Source organism: Morus notabilis, unplaced genomic scaffold (assembly GCF_000414095.1).
Source record: "Morus notabilis unplaced genomic scaffold, ASM41409v2 Scaffold35, whole genome shotgun sequence".
NCBI classification, from domain to species: domain Eukaryota; kingdom Viridiplantae; phylum Streptophyta; class Magnoliopsida; order Rosales; family Moraceae; genus Morus; species Morus notabilis.
In genome coordinates, this window is record NW_010361505.1 from 1,247,829 (window position 1) to 1,264,072 (window position 16,244).

The window sequence follows — 16,244 nt, forward strand, 5'->3', positions numbered from 1 at the left end:
AATAATAAAAACGTGATGGCAATGTGTTTCTTTCCTTGTGTATATTATTTTTTGAGGAATCATTTTATCATGTGATTGATTATAAAAAAGGGTCAAGAATGTGAAAACTGAAATATTAAACTGCTAAAATAGGAATTTGCTCTTTCTATTAAGGAATTGTGTGTTTACCTTAATTAAAAAGTTAAAAATTTAAATAACAAATATGGGCATTGGGTCTAGTGGTATGATTCTTGCTTTGGGTGTGAGAGGTCCCGAGTTCGATTCTCGGAATGCCCCAATTTGTAGCAACTAAAATTTTCAGGCGGTTTTGGGAAAATCGGGCTACGGGCAAAATTCGGGTTTTCGGGCTTATTTTCGGGTCGGGCAATTCGGGCGGGTCAGGCATGGTCAGAAAATTCAAAAAAATTCCGGCGGATGGCGGTATAGGGCGGTTAGATGGCGGCGGGCAAGAGAGTTAGTGTCAAATTCGGGCTGCCCGAGCCCGAACCCGAAAATCTAGCTTGGGCGGGCGGGAGATGGGCTTGCCCGCCCGAGCCCGAAAAAATTCGGGCTTCGGGCAGCCCGCCGACCTGAACTTCCAACACTAGAAGCAACCAGCTCCGTGTCAGGTGAGCACTACCATGATTTGAGACCAGCGAATGAGGACACGATACGGTGCACAATTATCTGCCACTATCCACCCACGTGAAGTCCGGTGCATAATTTCTATGTAAGCTCTTTTTTTTGTAACAGCTCGAGAAATTAAACATGATTAATTAATATAATTAAAATTTATTAGTGTGACTAATTTAATTTAATTAATTAATTATGTTTATTAAATATTTTTGATATTTAAGTTTAAATATTTTCAAGGATTCTAAATATTTTTAGTGTTTACATTTTCACTCTAAAAGTGTGTGTAAATACAGTTTTTGATCTATTTTTCTCAATATCTTTTGATGTTTATCTTTTCCTTTTTCTTTTTCTTTGCTTTCTTTTTCTCTTTCTTTGCTTTCTTTTTCTTTTCTTTTCCCTCTTTCCTCACTCTTTCAGATTCTCTCTCTGTCTCTGTCTCTCTCTCACACACTCTCAGACGCTCTCTCTCTCTCTCTATCTCAATTTGTCACCATTTCTCAAGAATCTTGAACCAAAGAGGAACCTTAATAAGTTTTCAACAACCAAGGAAGGATTTGTGGTAAGATTTCTAAAAATCTTCTCTTGAATCTTAGATTTTTCCTTTAGAAAAACTTACTTTCTGTTCAAATTGGATTTTGATGGATTTTGATTGAAATCATGATGGAAATTGGGCATCTTTAGTTCTTTAGACCTGATTTAGTAATTGGAACCTGGATTTGGTAGTTTTCCTTTGAAAAATCTAAGAATTGAACTCGAATTTCTAGGTTTTGGAGTTTTTCTTCGCGGTTCAACCATTTTTTCACGAACTGCGAAACTCCACCAGTCGACCGGTCCCTTCTCCATCGGCCGATCGGTGGAGAACAACTTCTCTATCACCAGTCGATCAGTGCAAACATGATTTGAATCGGATTTGTCTAAAAACCCTGTTTTGACCCTGGTTTTCAAAGCGAACCCAAATTACCTTCATTTGGGAAACTTAAGTAGATGGATTAGCATCTTTAATCCATGTTTTGAGACCAAAATCCTTAGAATGATGGTTTGAAATATGAAATGATTTGTCAAACTTGAAATTGGATTAAGGCACACTAATAGGAAATCAACAAGTATGATTAGGACTGATTCATTTTAGGGATAAGGATTGAATCCTAATATGTTGTTTTGTGTAAATGCTAGTTGAAGAATCGGATTGAAGGCTTTGAGGAAGTAGGAGCTAGGATAGCGCAACGCTAGTAACAAGTTTGGTACTTGAGAGGTAGGATGGCCTGTTTTAAGAGTTTTTGGCCTATATAAATGTTTTAAAGAAAGGACATGTTTGATAAAGAAAAGTAATTTAACACAGTAGCTTGATTTTAGCTATTGGAATCATAATGAACTATTTTAAAGTTTTAATGATAAGATAAGATATCTTGCGAACTGGTAAGCCTGTTGATGGCCTAGATAGGATATGTAGAGTGTATCCTTGGGGGCAGAACCTGAAACCCAGACCGGGCCACTACGGTGGTGTTAAGGCTTTTGCTTGTGGTTGTGTAAGTAATTTATCATAGTATAAATTACTTGCTGATGCCTATAATACAGAATTTTAAAGTTTATACTTCCTTTCAGAAAAAGGGATGTTAGGTTCCAGCTGTTGTATTCGAACTGGATATCCTTAGCTATTTACTTATTCTTTTATTTACTTGTTTATAAAGTTTTCTTAAAATACATCTTACTGGGCCTTCTGCTCATGTTTTCTTGTTTCTATAAATATTAAACCCCTCCCAAGTGACGCTAGAAGCAGTGCTAAGTGAGAAGCACACTTAGGTAGCCTAGCTAGCATAGTACAAAGGAAGGAATTGCACTCTTTCATCCATGTTGAATAATGTAAGGATTGTAAACTCTGAATATCTAGACTGTGGTTGATGTCTGTAAATGTTATTTACATGTTCATGTATGTATAATATTGTATATCCTGTGGGTGAAACCCTGAATGATGCCAAAGGCTTAGTTTTTAAACCTATTTTATCAGAAAGTTGTGAAAGTCCCCTTCACTTTCTTGTAATCTAATTTCAATAAAATGTGAGGCTTGTTTGGAAATTTCTTTAATGCATGACTTTTGAGAGTGATTAATATTTTCAAATGCTTAATCATTTTCTTAATTATGTTTAACTTCTAAATGAGTTTTCACATCACTAACCCTTGTTTTGGGGCGTGACATTTTTACCCAATGCTACGTTGACATGTCTTCACATAATTGAGTAAACCAGCCGTGAAACAACATGTTGATCCCACTACTGAAGTCCACCAATCACAACTAAACACATGGCAATTTCAGTGAAGAGTAAAGTGCATGATTTTTATATCTCCTCCCTTACGCAACAACTCCAATGTTGGTTTTCAAAATGTTTTCGAGTGCGGAAGCGTGGTAGTGCAGATCATGCATAACAAAAAATTTTCACAAAACTTTTTGAATACGCTATATTTTATTAATTTATGCAATAATAAATTAATCTCATTAATTTATAAAGATAGATACCTTGCCAACAGTTAGGATGATAACTTGAGGTCTTGACAACGAACGACCATCGCTCCAAAGCTATCTTAGAAAATCCAAGTCTTCCTCGTGTACTCCTTGAAACTTGCAAGACGTAGAGTGTGGGCTCAAGGTAATTATCGGATTACTCAATAATTTGTATTCTTCCACTATGAATGATGTATGTGAAAGAATTGAGAAAATTAGAAGAACACTTCTTCTCTCTTTTTTCTCTAAATTTTTGGCAACACTTATGGAATTAGGAGATCAAAAAACTTCTTCTCTAATTCCTATTGTCTCCTATTTATAGAACACTAGGAGAATCCTTTTGCTTGTAGACAAAGTAATAGGAAATTGGTAACTATTATATTTTAATCTCATTAAAATATTGTTTCCATTTTAATTTTAGAAACAAACTTTCCTTCCCTTTTTCTTATAGGGTCGGCCAACACAATGTAGGAGAGAGAAAAATTCCTCCTGAATCCAATTTCTAATTTCAGCTCAAATTCAATTCTAAATAAAGTAACATTTTACTTTACTTTTTAAATTTAATTCGAAAACTTGTCAAACAAGTAAACCGGATTACTTGGAGAGCAAACAACTAAATCCCAATAGGATTTTTTCCTGTGTCACACGTCCCTGTGGTCCCACCACAGTGTGTGACAAAATAATTAAATAATCACATTATTTAATATATAATTAATATATAATTAATTATTTCTGAGTGATATAAAATTTTGATAATTCATCTTGTCTTACAAATAATACAAGGATGACGCAGAGACTCATAGACCTATAATTCTGAGCTCCAATAAAATTAATAAATAATTAAACTCTTTAATTAATTTAATAATTCTGTTAATTCTAAAAGTTACTCCACTAAAAACTTGTAATTGCATTCTCAAAATTATAGATATAATTTACTTCTAAGAACTTGAAGTGTCCATTTGATATAGTCACTACCTATAGAACAATCCTCTATAAATAATTCATAATTAAAGCTAGATAAAATCCACTAACCTCTCTAATTACATCTTTATCCTTGAGTACCATTGATTCTCTAATGAATAGTATATTCATAAGACACATTCATGAATACGAGCTTGTTACTTATTCAAGTACCGAATCAACCCTCAAGGGAATTATTTATCTGCTTCTTCAAAGGTCTTGACAACGAACGACCATCGCTCCAAAGCTATCTTAGAAAATCCAAGTCTTCCTCGTGTACTCCTTGAAACTTGCAAGACGTAGAGTGTGGGCTCAAGGTAATTATCGGATTACTCAATAATTTGTATTCTTCCACTATGAATGATGTATGTGAAAGAATTGAGAAAATTAGAAGAACACTTCTTCTCTCTTTTTTCTCTAAATTTTTGGCAACACTTATGGAATTAGGAGATCAAAAAACTTCTTCTCTAATTCCTATTGTCTCCTATTTATAGAACACTAGGAGAATCCTTTTGCTTGTAGACAAAGTAATAGGAAATTGGTAACTATTATATTTTAATCTCATTAAAATATTGTTTCCATTTTAATTTTAGAAACAAACTTTCCTTCCCTTTTTCTTATAGGGTCGGCCAACACAATGTAGGAGAGAGAAAAATTCCTCCTGAATCCAATTTCTAATTTCAGCTCAAATTCAATTCTAAATAAAGTAACATTTTACTTTACTTTTTAAATTTAATTCGAAAACTTGTCAAACAAGTAAACCGGATTACTTGGAGAGCAAACAACTAAATCCCAATAGGATTTTTTCCTGTGTCACACGTCCCTGTGGTCCCACCACAGTGTGTGACAAAATAATTAAATAATCACATTATTTAATATATAATTAATATATAATTAATTATTTCTGAGTGATATAAAATTTTGATAATTCATCTTGTCTTACAAATAATACAAGGATGACGCAGAGACTCATAGACCTATAATTCTGAGCTCCAATAAAATTAATAAATAATTAAACTCTTTAATTAATTTAATAATTCTGTTAATTCTAAAAGTTACTCCACTAAAAACTTGTAATTGCATTCTCAAAATTATAGATATAATTTACTTCTAAGAACTTGAAGTGTCCATTTGATATAGTCACTACCTATAGAACAATCCTCTATAAATAATTCATAATTAAAGCTAGATAAAATCCACTAACCTCTCTAATTACATCTTTATCCTTGAGTACCATTGATTCTCTAATGAATAGTATATTCATAAGACACATTCATGAATACGAGCTTGTTACTTATTCAAGTACCGAATCAACCCTCAAGGGAATTATTTATCTGCTTCTTCAAAGAAGAAGGAATGGATTCCATTTTGTGTATTAGCATTCTCGGCTATCCATTTCACCATGTTTCTAAGATACAAAGAATAAGATTTAAGATCTCAAAATCCGTATTGAGTAAATAAAACACCACAAATCCACAAATAGAAATCTACTAACAACTCATGATTAAGATCCTTCTATATATGACTATCGGTAGACTCAAAGTTAATTTTCTATATTTAACGGAAATTATCAGAAAATCAAATTGTGTTTGTGTCCCACTTCTACATAATCTCATTATGTATAATACACTAATTCAATATCCCTTTATATTAATGATGCAGATAACACCATTCCATTCTTAATGAAAATCCTATGTATTAATAATGTTTTAATTAAAGATTTTGAAACTTTAATATTATCCTTAAATATTATCCTCCTGTATATAACGCTTATATACAATATTTAAGGTTACATAAATAATCACAAAATTTTCTATGATATTCATAAAGTGTTTAATAATACATGCACATACATAATGAATAAACTATTTTATTAATCAAATAATAAAATATCCTTATTACATCTCATGCTTTAAGGACATCATTCCCAACATTCAATTGTACGAAACTTGTGTAATGAAAAGTTTTTTAAAAGGCCAAAAAGTCCCATTCTCTCTTAGTAGGTAGGTATAGATATATAAATAAAATAATGAGAAATTTACAAAAAAAAAAAAAAAAAAAAACCCCATTCTCTCATTCTCTCTTACTAGGTAGTGGTGGTGGAACTTCGGGCGGCGGGCGTGCCCGAAGCTAAAAAATTTTTGGGCTCGACGGGCAAGCACCTATCGCCGCCCATCCAAGTAAATTTCCCGGGCTCGGGCTCGGGTAGCCTGAGTGAAAAACATTCCCCACAGGCCGCCGCCGGTAGGGGGCATGACTATCGGCCGCCGCTTTTTTTTTGAATTTTTCCACCGTACCCAAATGCCCGACCTGAAGCCTGAATTTTGCCCAAAAACCTAAAAATCTGGGTAGGTTTTTGAATTTTATGCCCGACCCGAACCCGAACTCGAAACCAACATAATTTTTAGACCGTTAGCCTGAATTGCGCCTGAAGTTTTAAATGTAACGGCTATGTCTACCCGAACCTAACCCGAGCCCGTTTTGCCTGACTCCAACGACTTTATTTTTTACCATTGCCCGAGAAACCCGAAGCCTGACCCCCGCCAAATTTAATTTACCATTGGAGCCGAATTTTTTAGGGGACTCAAAATTTTTTTTCAAGCCAAAAAATTCCCTATATATACCCCCCTTCCCTAACTATTTTCCTCACCCAAAAACTCTCATCCTCTCTTAATTTCTCTCAATATCTCTCTCAAATCTCTCTTAATCTATCTCAAATCTCTCTCGATCTCTCTCAAAGAGCTCTCAATCTGTCTTATTTTTCATAATGGATTCTTCTGGTTATGGTGGTGATATTCCCGTTGATGCCCAATTCAACATTGAAGAAGGGCAATTTCTTACTAATATTTTTCAAACGCATGAATCGCAAACACCAGAAATAGCTGCTGAGGAAACTGTAAATCTGAGCCGTGGTGGACGTACTAGAGGTCATGGACCTCGTGGTTGTAATGACAGTGGGCATGGAGGAGAGGCAAGTGCAAGTGCTAGTGCAAGTGTTGCAAGTTCCAAGAAGAAATGCAAGTGCACCTTAACAGTTTGGGAGCAGTTCAGCGCATTCGAGGAGGTCGACAATGACAGTAACATTAAGTACATAGCTCAATACAAATATTGTGGTGATCAATTACAAGGTAACACTATTCACGAAACAACACACTTGAGAAGACACTTTGAAAAGTGTCTTCAAAAGCAAGGAGGCGGACCCAATCTCCGCCAAACACAATTATCATTTGACTACCAAACCAGCAGTCTAAGCACTTAGAAATATGATCCGCAAGTCGATCGTATGGAAATGGCATGATTAGTAGCCACATTAGATCAACCACTTAGTTTTACTAAACAAAGGAATTGGCAGCGTTATATTAAAATTTTACATAATCCTAATGCACAATTTTTTCAAGAATTACTCTTAGAAAAGATGCATGAATATTATATAAACAAGAAAGGGAAGCATTAATCAACCTTTTACACTCTACTAGTGGTTGTGTTGAGTTAACAGCGGATATTTGGTCCGCCGTTGCCAACAAAGATTATTTAGCTATCACCGGACATTATTTTAAAGGTTTTGATTTAGATAAGAGAATTTTAGGTTTAAATGTGTTCTAGGATCACATACCGCCGATTTAATATGTAATACAATTTTATTTTTCATTGATGAATATAGTGTAAGGGATAGAGTAATGGCTATAACATTAGATAATGCTATTGCAAATACTAAAGTAATAGAAGTTTTTGAAAAGAATATAAGTTTATTTGGTTATAATGATATATTTCATCAACGTTGTGCATGCCATGTAATTAATTTAATAGTAAAATCCGGTTTAAAATCAATGTCAGATCATGTTCAAAGAATTAGAGATGATATTGTATGGATTCAAGGTAGTAATCAAAGAATACAAGATTGGTTTAGGTTTCTACAAGCATGTAATTAAAATCCTAGAGCATTAACCTTAGATATGCCCGTAAGATGGAACTCCACTTATATAATGCTTAACAATGCATCCCTTATAAAGATGCTATAACAAACTATGTTAGTGCAAAATTAGGACCATGATTTATAGACCAAACTGATTGGCAATTGTCGAACTTTTGTATAACTTTTTAGGTAGATTTCACGAAGTTACTTTAAAGTTTAGTGGAACATATTACCCAACGTCACCATTAGCGTTAGGAGAACTTTTAAGAATGGCTATTTTATTTAGTAAATTTAGGATGCACGAGGTTTTAGGAGTTCCTATCGCTTCTATGAAAAAGAAGTTTAAAAAATATGGGGCTAAATTACCAATGTTGTATGGTTTTGGTGTCATTTTTTATCCTAGATTAAAATTAGAAGGTTTAGAAAGTGGATTAGAAAACTCACGTGACTTTTTAGATATCGACTATTCTGACCAATTTCCTATTATAAATGAAAAAATATTATCTCTCTATAGCTCTTATAAAAGTAGGTTTAGAAACACACCTTGTGTAGAATAACCGCAACAACGAGATGAAAATCTGCATTCATTCTTGAATGTTTTTGGGTTGAAGAAGAATAAGATAACGATGACGACGATGACTCATGGTCAAGGGGAATATGGGAGTAGATCTTCATCAAGAGGTGGCGGTAATAGCGGCGGCTTCAACGAGTTAATGACGTACCTGAGTGAGGGCTTAGTAGTCGACAACAATGAAATGTTTGATTTGGTTTAGTGGTGGAGGACACGAGCATTAACTTGGCTGATCCTAACTTGACTGGCAATGAATATTTTTTCGATCCCAGTCTCCATTGTTTCATCCGAACAAGCCTTCAGTACGACCGGTTGAATACTTGAGGAACGAAGAAACGCAATGCAACAGGACATTGTTGAATCTTTGGTGTGCATTAAGGATTGGGATCATTCTGACCAACGCTTACACGATGTAATTTCACCGGCAAGCCAAGAATGGATCGATGAATTTAATAGAGTAACATTTAATTTTGAAGACGATCCTTCAGCTTCAAATTAAATTCTATTATTGTAATTTGTAAATATTTATTTACTTTGTATAGTGTTATTGTAATCTTGTATAGACTTTGTAAGTTCGTCAAATTTGTAATTCGTCTAAGAATGATTGTACTCTTTTTTTCTTACCAAGTTTTTAACCTAATTGGGTTTTTCTTGGTAAGGTTTTTAACGAGGCAATCATGAATTACAAATTCAAAAATTAATAAATAAATAATTTTTTTGTATAGTTCATATGCATTTCAAATTTGAAATTGCAATCTCCTTATAATTTTTGTATAATGTTTACAATAAATAATTTAAAAATTATTTATATACATACCATATACAATTAATAAACAAAATTATATATAATATATATAATAGTATATAATAGTATATAAATATACAAAAAATATTAAAAAATTAGGTCGGGCACCTCGGGTGGTCTCGGGCTGCCCGACTAGGCTCGGGCAGCCAAAACTTGCCCCAAGCCCGTCCAAAGGCTTGCTCGGGTCGGGTCGGGTAGCCCAAAAATTCAGGCTTGGGCGGGTTCAGTCATCGGGTAAAAATTCAAAATTTTCAGTGGTCAAGGGCGGCCCGTCCAAAGTTTCAGCACTAGTAGGTAGGTATAGATATAGATATAGAAATAAAATAATGAGAAATTTACATAATTTACCTTTAAGTCTGCATGAGTCCTGATTTTTACCTCTCATTATTGATTAATACTCTTTTATTACTATAGTTATTTAACTAAAAATGTTATTAATCAAAAGGAAGGGGTATAAATCCTAACTCATGCACATTAAGGGGTATTTGTCTCCTTCACCCATATATAATATATAGAATATGTATATTGTTGTGTGGGAAAATATACATTGACACGTCGGATGGCGACCATGCTCCATGTGGCCCTAAACCCGCTACGTCAGGTAGCGGTCGACGCCTAAAGCTCATTTCCCTCTCCGCCATCTGGTGAAAAGGCCGATCGTATGGGATGATTCATGCAACCGTTGACCCTACATATAGTCGAGGCCTGCATAATTTGTTCGTAGCAGGAGCGATACCATGAGGGGGTCGACTAGGACGGAGGCCGCGCCCTGTGAAATATAGTGTAGACGTAGAGGGAAGAACGCATGAGTATGGGTCCACGTCCCAAGAAAGACCTCTGAGGTGACAAGAGAAAAATCGTAAGTTACTTCTGGGTTTGGAGAAGGTCAGTAGCACAGGAAATGATTACCTGCCCATCAACCACCTAGAACAGACCAATGGAAATCACAAAGGATCCACAGAGCCGCAATAGTGGACAAAGTGGGTGAGTGCACAGTCCAAAAGGTGCTGAGAGGCTATGGTCTAGGCAGGTAGGATAATAGGCTACTTGAGAGAAACCATCAGAGAGCCCCCTGTGATGGTCCGCCCCAAACGTACCTATATGTAATCTGTAGGGTATTAAAGGGGCAAAGCCCTAGAGGAAAAGAGAGCTTTTTTTGTAATCTTTTAAGAAGAGAAATACAATAAGAAAGTGGATGTAGCCCTTTCATGATAGAGTGAACCACTATAATCTCGTGTGTTGTTTTCTTTCGTTTTAAGGACAAATCGATACATCTTCAAAATACCTTGAAAACAAACACAATCAGTTGCATAAATCCGATAATATAATAGTTTTTTCCGGCAACCCAACAGACCACCGAGTGGTAATCTGGCGTAATCTTGTTGACGAAATTCCACCGTCAACAATTGGCGACTCCGTTGGGAACCAGAATGCTGGAGACCGGCGTAGTGCCTCGGAAGGGATCGAAAAAAGTGAAAATGCCAGGGGGGATAACCCTAGGCATCGACCGTCCAAATCCCTCGGCTACTGATAAAAGGCCGCCAGGTGACTAGCCCAGGAGAAAAGAGCAGTCGGGGGCCTGGAGAACATCCCTAAGGTGCCACCTCGAAACCCAGGTAAGAATATCCCGGGAGATTCGGGGTTGGTACCGAAGGGCAAAGATCTGAGGAACAAGCTAGATGTCAAGAAGCCAGAAGCCTCAAAAGGGGTCGGTTCTGCAATCTCAACAGAAGAGGCAAAGGCCATCATGAAGCGCATGGTGAGCTTAGAAGAGAAACTTACAGGTGATGTCGCTGACTTAAAAAAGGATGTAAAAAGTCAAGTGAGTCACCTACAAAATAACCTAGGGCAGGTGGTGGAGGTGGTTAATGTCGACATCACTCCCAATCGAACCCATGACCACCTTTTTACCACAGAAATCATGTCACCACCTCTCCCAGCTAAATACAAGTCCCCGTTGATCCCACCATATGACGATAGAGGAGATCTCGATGACCACCTGGAGATGTACATGGGACACATGCTTCTGCATGGCTATGCAGAGAAAATAATGTGCCGAGCTTTCCAGAACCACTTGACGGATTCTGCCCGAAGATGGCTCCGGACACACAAACTATACTCCATCTCCAGTTGGGAAGAATTGAAGGAAGCCTTCTCCCTCCAGTTCATCAGGGTAAAGAAGTATATCCCGCCGAAGCAAAATCTGACAATGGTTTACCAAAAACTAAACGAGTCATTAAAAGAGTGGCTGGCAAGGTATGGAGAAGCCGTTGCCGCTACAACATATATGACAAATCGGGAGGCTCTGATGGGGGCTCTATCTAGTATGAAAAAGAGCTCACCATTTAAGTGCGACCTGAATCGAAAGCCACCGACCACCTATAAAGAATTATTAGCACAGGCGCAAGGATATATCAACGCCGAAGAAGTCGAAGCAAATGATCCTGAGCACAAATCCAACAAGAACAAAGGAACGGAGCAAAGATCAACGTCAGGAAAACAAGATAATTGAAAATGGCAAGGTGGAGGAAACGGGGATAAACAGGTCGTGTCAGCGTCAAACCATCCAAAAACAAAGAAGCCGAGGCAAGAGGAAAATTGGAAGCCTCACCCATTTCAATGCTATGATTCCTATCACGAGCTGACTGTAGCGGTTGAAGAGGTATTCAATCAGGTCAGCCGAGGAAACTTGTTGTGCCAACCAGAACCTATAAAGTTGGATCCAAATCGAAGGAATCAAAACAAGTACTGTACGTTCCATGGAAACATCAGCCACAATACCAACGATTGCACCGACCTGAAGGAAGAGATTGAAAGACTAATCCGTGTGGGGAGGTAGCAAGAATTCAAAGCTGATAGGACAAGCTATGGCCACGGAAATGGCGTTCACCGCCGGGAGGATAATCGACGGGGAGAAGACCGTGAACCGGTCATTGTCATAAGAATTATCTATGGGGGACCATACCTTGGGGGAGACTCAAGGAGATCCTAGAAGAATTATGCCCACAAGGCAAGACATGTGTATCAAGAAAGGTTTTGGAACCTCTCAACTACCAAGCCAACGAAGACAACAAAATTCGGTGGCACTGACGTGGTATTCACTGAAGAAGACGCAAATGGGGTCAATTTCCTCCATAATGATGGCTTAGTAGTAGAGGCAGTGATTGGAAACCACATCATCTGCAGAATCCTCGTAGACAATGGGAGCTCGGTAGACATTTTCTACTCTGATTGCTTGGAAAAGATGGGGATCTCGAAGGAGCAACTAGAGAAAACATATCGGCCATTATATGGGTTCACGGGGAATTTAGTCATCCCCCAAGGAATGATCAGGTTGCCTATAACTACAGGAGAGAAACCCAAGCAAACAACTATGATGGCAAATTTTGTGGTAATCAAAGGGGGCTCACAGTACAATGCCGTGATCGGGGGTCGACCCTTCATGCCCTAAAAGCAATAACATCTGTCTACCATTAAAAGGTTAAGTTCCCAACCCCCAATGGCATAGGAGAAATAAAGAGCAATCAATATGAATCCAGGGCCGCATACTCAGATGCCATGCGTGGATATGATCAACCGGGAAGACAAGAAGCGAGAATGGTACATCAAGGGCCAGTTGAGGATATAGATCCTAGAATCGAAAAAGATATTACATGGTCCCAACCAGTTGAGGAATTGGTGGAAATCCGGGTAAAATTGAAGTTGAAAACTTCTTGAAGAAAAATCTGGATGCGTTTGCCTGGATGCATGCTGATATGGTAGGAATCGACTCTGAACTCATGTGCCATGCTTTAAACACCAACCCTTCTTGTCCTCCTAAACGGCAAAAGCATCGACCGATGAATTTGGAGAGTTACGAGGCGTTGAAGGAAAAGGTCAAAAAAATTGATTAACAACGGTTTTGTTTGGGAGGCTCAATATCCTAGATGGGTTTGAAACCTTGTCCTGGTGATCAAGCCCAATGAAAATCAGAAGATGTGCATTGACTTCAGTGACCTCAACAAGGCATGCCCGAAAGATGGTCGATGCTACTGCTGGACTCGAGTTGTTAAGCTTCATGGATGCTTACTCTGGTTATAACCAGATTCCCATGCATCTGTCCGATGAAGAGCACACATCATTCATCATGGATAGGGGTTTCTATTGCTATAAGGTGATGCCCTTTGGCTTGAAGAATGTGGGGGTGACATACCAGAGGCTGGTAAACAAAATGTTTGCTGAGCAGATTGAGAAGACGATGGAGGTTTATGTCGATGACATGTTAGTAAAAAGCACAAAGGCTAGACAACATGTCACACACTTAGGGGAAATATTTGATGTGCTGAGAAGATATCACATAAAGCTAAATCCCTTGAAGTGCACTTTTGGGGTTACATTAGACAAATTTCTTGCGTTTATGGTCAATAATAGAGGAATAGAGGCTAACCCAAAAATAAATAAAAGCCTTGCAGGACACGAGGTCTCCCACAAAGCCAAAGGAAGTCCAAAGGTTGACAATATGTATAGTTGCTCTTAATAGGTTCATATCTAAGGCGACGGACAAGTGTGTGCGCTTCTTCGACGCATTGAAAGGAAGTACGCGGTTCCAGTGGACGCCGTAATGTGAAGAGGCCTTTAAAAGGCTGAAGAAGCACCTGGGCAGACCCCCTATCTTGCCAAAGCCCATCCCAGGTGAGGGGCTAAGCTATATCTCTTCGTTTCAAAGCATGATGTAAGTTCTGTATTGATCAGGGAAGAAGAAAGGGTCTAGTTGCAGGTCTACTACGTGAGTAAAAGGCTCATGGACGCCGAGTCAAGATACACCGAGATGGAAAAATTAGCTCTCACCTTGATGGTGGCCTCAAGGAAGCTTCGACATTATTTCCAGGCCCACACAATACGGGTTCTGACAAATCACCCACTGAGGCAGACATTGCAGAAGCCTAAAACCTCTGGTCGACTCCTTAAATGGTCGGTAGAATTGAGTCAATTCAACATTGAACACGTACCGAGGATAGCAATCAAAGGGCAGGCGTTGGCTGACTTCATGGTAGAATTTTCCCACAGGCCGGCGATTGCCGAGGATGAAGGGATTAAAGAAATAGAGTGGAAACTCTACATAGATGGAGCAGTAAATGAAATTGGATCAGGAGCGGGCGTCATGCTGATAAGTCCGAAGGGCCACAAAATCACCTCAACAGTACGGTTCAAATTCAAGGCGTCAAACAATGAAGCAGAATACGAGGCGCTGATTGCAGGCGCTGTAAGTTCTGTATTGATCAGGGAAGAAGAAAGGGTCTAGTTACAGGTCTACTACGTGAGTAAAAGGCTCATGGACGCCGAGTCAAGATACACCGAGATGGAAAAATTAGCTCTCACCTTGATGGTGGCCTCAAGGAAGCTTCGACATTATTTCCAGGCCCACACAATACGGGTTCTGACAAATCACCCACTGAGGCAGACATTGCAGAAGCCTAAAACCTCTGGTCAACTCCTTAAATGGTCAGTAGAATTGAGTCAATTTAACATTGAACACGTACCGAGGATAGCAATCAAAGGGCAGGCGTTGGCTGACTTCATGGTAGAATTTTCCCACAGGCCGGCGATTACCGAGGATGAAGGGATTAAAGAAATAGAGTGGAAACTCTACATAGATGGAGCAGTAAATGAAACTGGATCAGGAGCGGGCGTCATGCTAATAAGTCCAAAGGGCCACAAAATCACCTCAACAGTATGGTTCAAATTCAAGGCGTCAAACAATGAAGCAGAATACGAGGTGCTAATTGCAGGATTACAGTTGGAAAGTCACTTGAAGATTGAAAGCCTTGGCATTTTTAGTGACTCTCAACTAGTGGTCGAACAAGTAAAGGAAGAGTATCAGGCACGTGGCGAAAGGATGGGAGCATACTTGAGAAAGGTAAAGGAGGACCTCACTAAGTTCAAAAACTATGAGATAATGCAGGTACCAAGAGCTGCAAATACAAATGCCGATGCCCTAGCCAAGCTGGCGTCCTCAAAGGATTCGAATATACTAGGGGTCTTCCCCATTGAAGAGCTGGAACGACCATCAATTGATGAGAAAGCAGAAGAGGTTTTGACAACCCAGGTGATCAAAATTGGATGACACCACTTATCCAATACTTGATGGATGTGAAGCTACCCAATGACAAGGATGAGGCTAGGAGGGTTAAATATAGAGTTGCTAGGTACATACTATATGATGGCCTACTGTACAGATAAGGCTTCTCAACGCCCTTAAAATGATGCCTGGATGACAATGAGGTGCGAGACATCCTCCAGAAGATCCATGAAGGAGTGTGTGGTAATCATACTGGGGGGCAATCTTTAGCTCTAAAGGTTTTGAGGCAGGGGTACTATTGGCCTACACTTAAAAAAGACGCGTATCAATATGCTCGGTGTTGCAATAAGTGCCAATGATACACAACGATTCCTAGAGCGCCCCCAGAAAACCTAACTTCTATTCTTAGCCCATGGCCTTTTGGTAAATGGGGGTCGACCTGATTGGACCTTTGCACCTCGTACCGGGAGGCTTTAAGTTTACCATCGTCGCCATGGACTACTACACTAAGTGGGCTGAGGTGAAAGCTCTTACTTCGACCACAGAGGCTACCTGCACAAGCTTCATTTAGAACAACATTGTGTGCAGATTTGGGGTTCCGCATTCGATCGTATCCGACAATGGTAAACAGTTTGACAATGCATCAACGCGTAAAGTTTGTGACGATTTGGGCATTCAGAAAGACTTCTCAGCTCCGATACATCCATAATCCAACGGTCAAGTTGAAGCCGTCAACAAAATCCTGAAGTATACCCTGAATCCTGAAGTATACCCTGAAGAGAAAGCTTGATGACTTAAAGGGAAAATGGGTTGAAGAACTCCTGA

At 38.5% G+C, this 16,244-nt stretch overlaps 1 non-coding gene across 1 annotated transcript; it reads left to right on the forward strand.

The window, feature by feature from the left end:
- The first annotated feature begins 204 nt into the window (after positions 1-204).
- On the forward strand, positions 205-276 carry TRNAP-UGG. Its single transcript has one exon. It is a non-coding gene; the product is annotated as a tRNA-Pro (tRNA).
- The last annotated feature ends 15,968 nt before the right edge of the window (positions 277-16,244 follow it).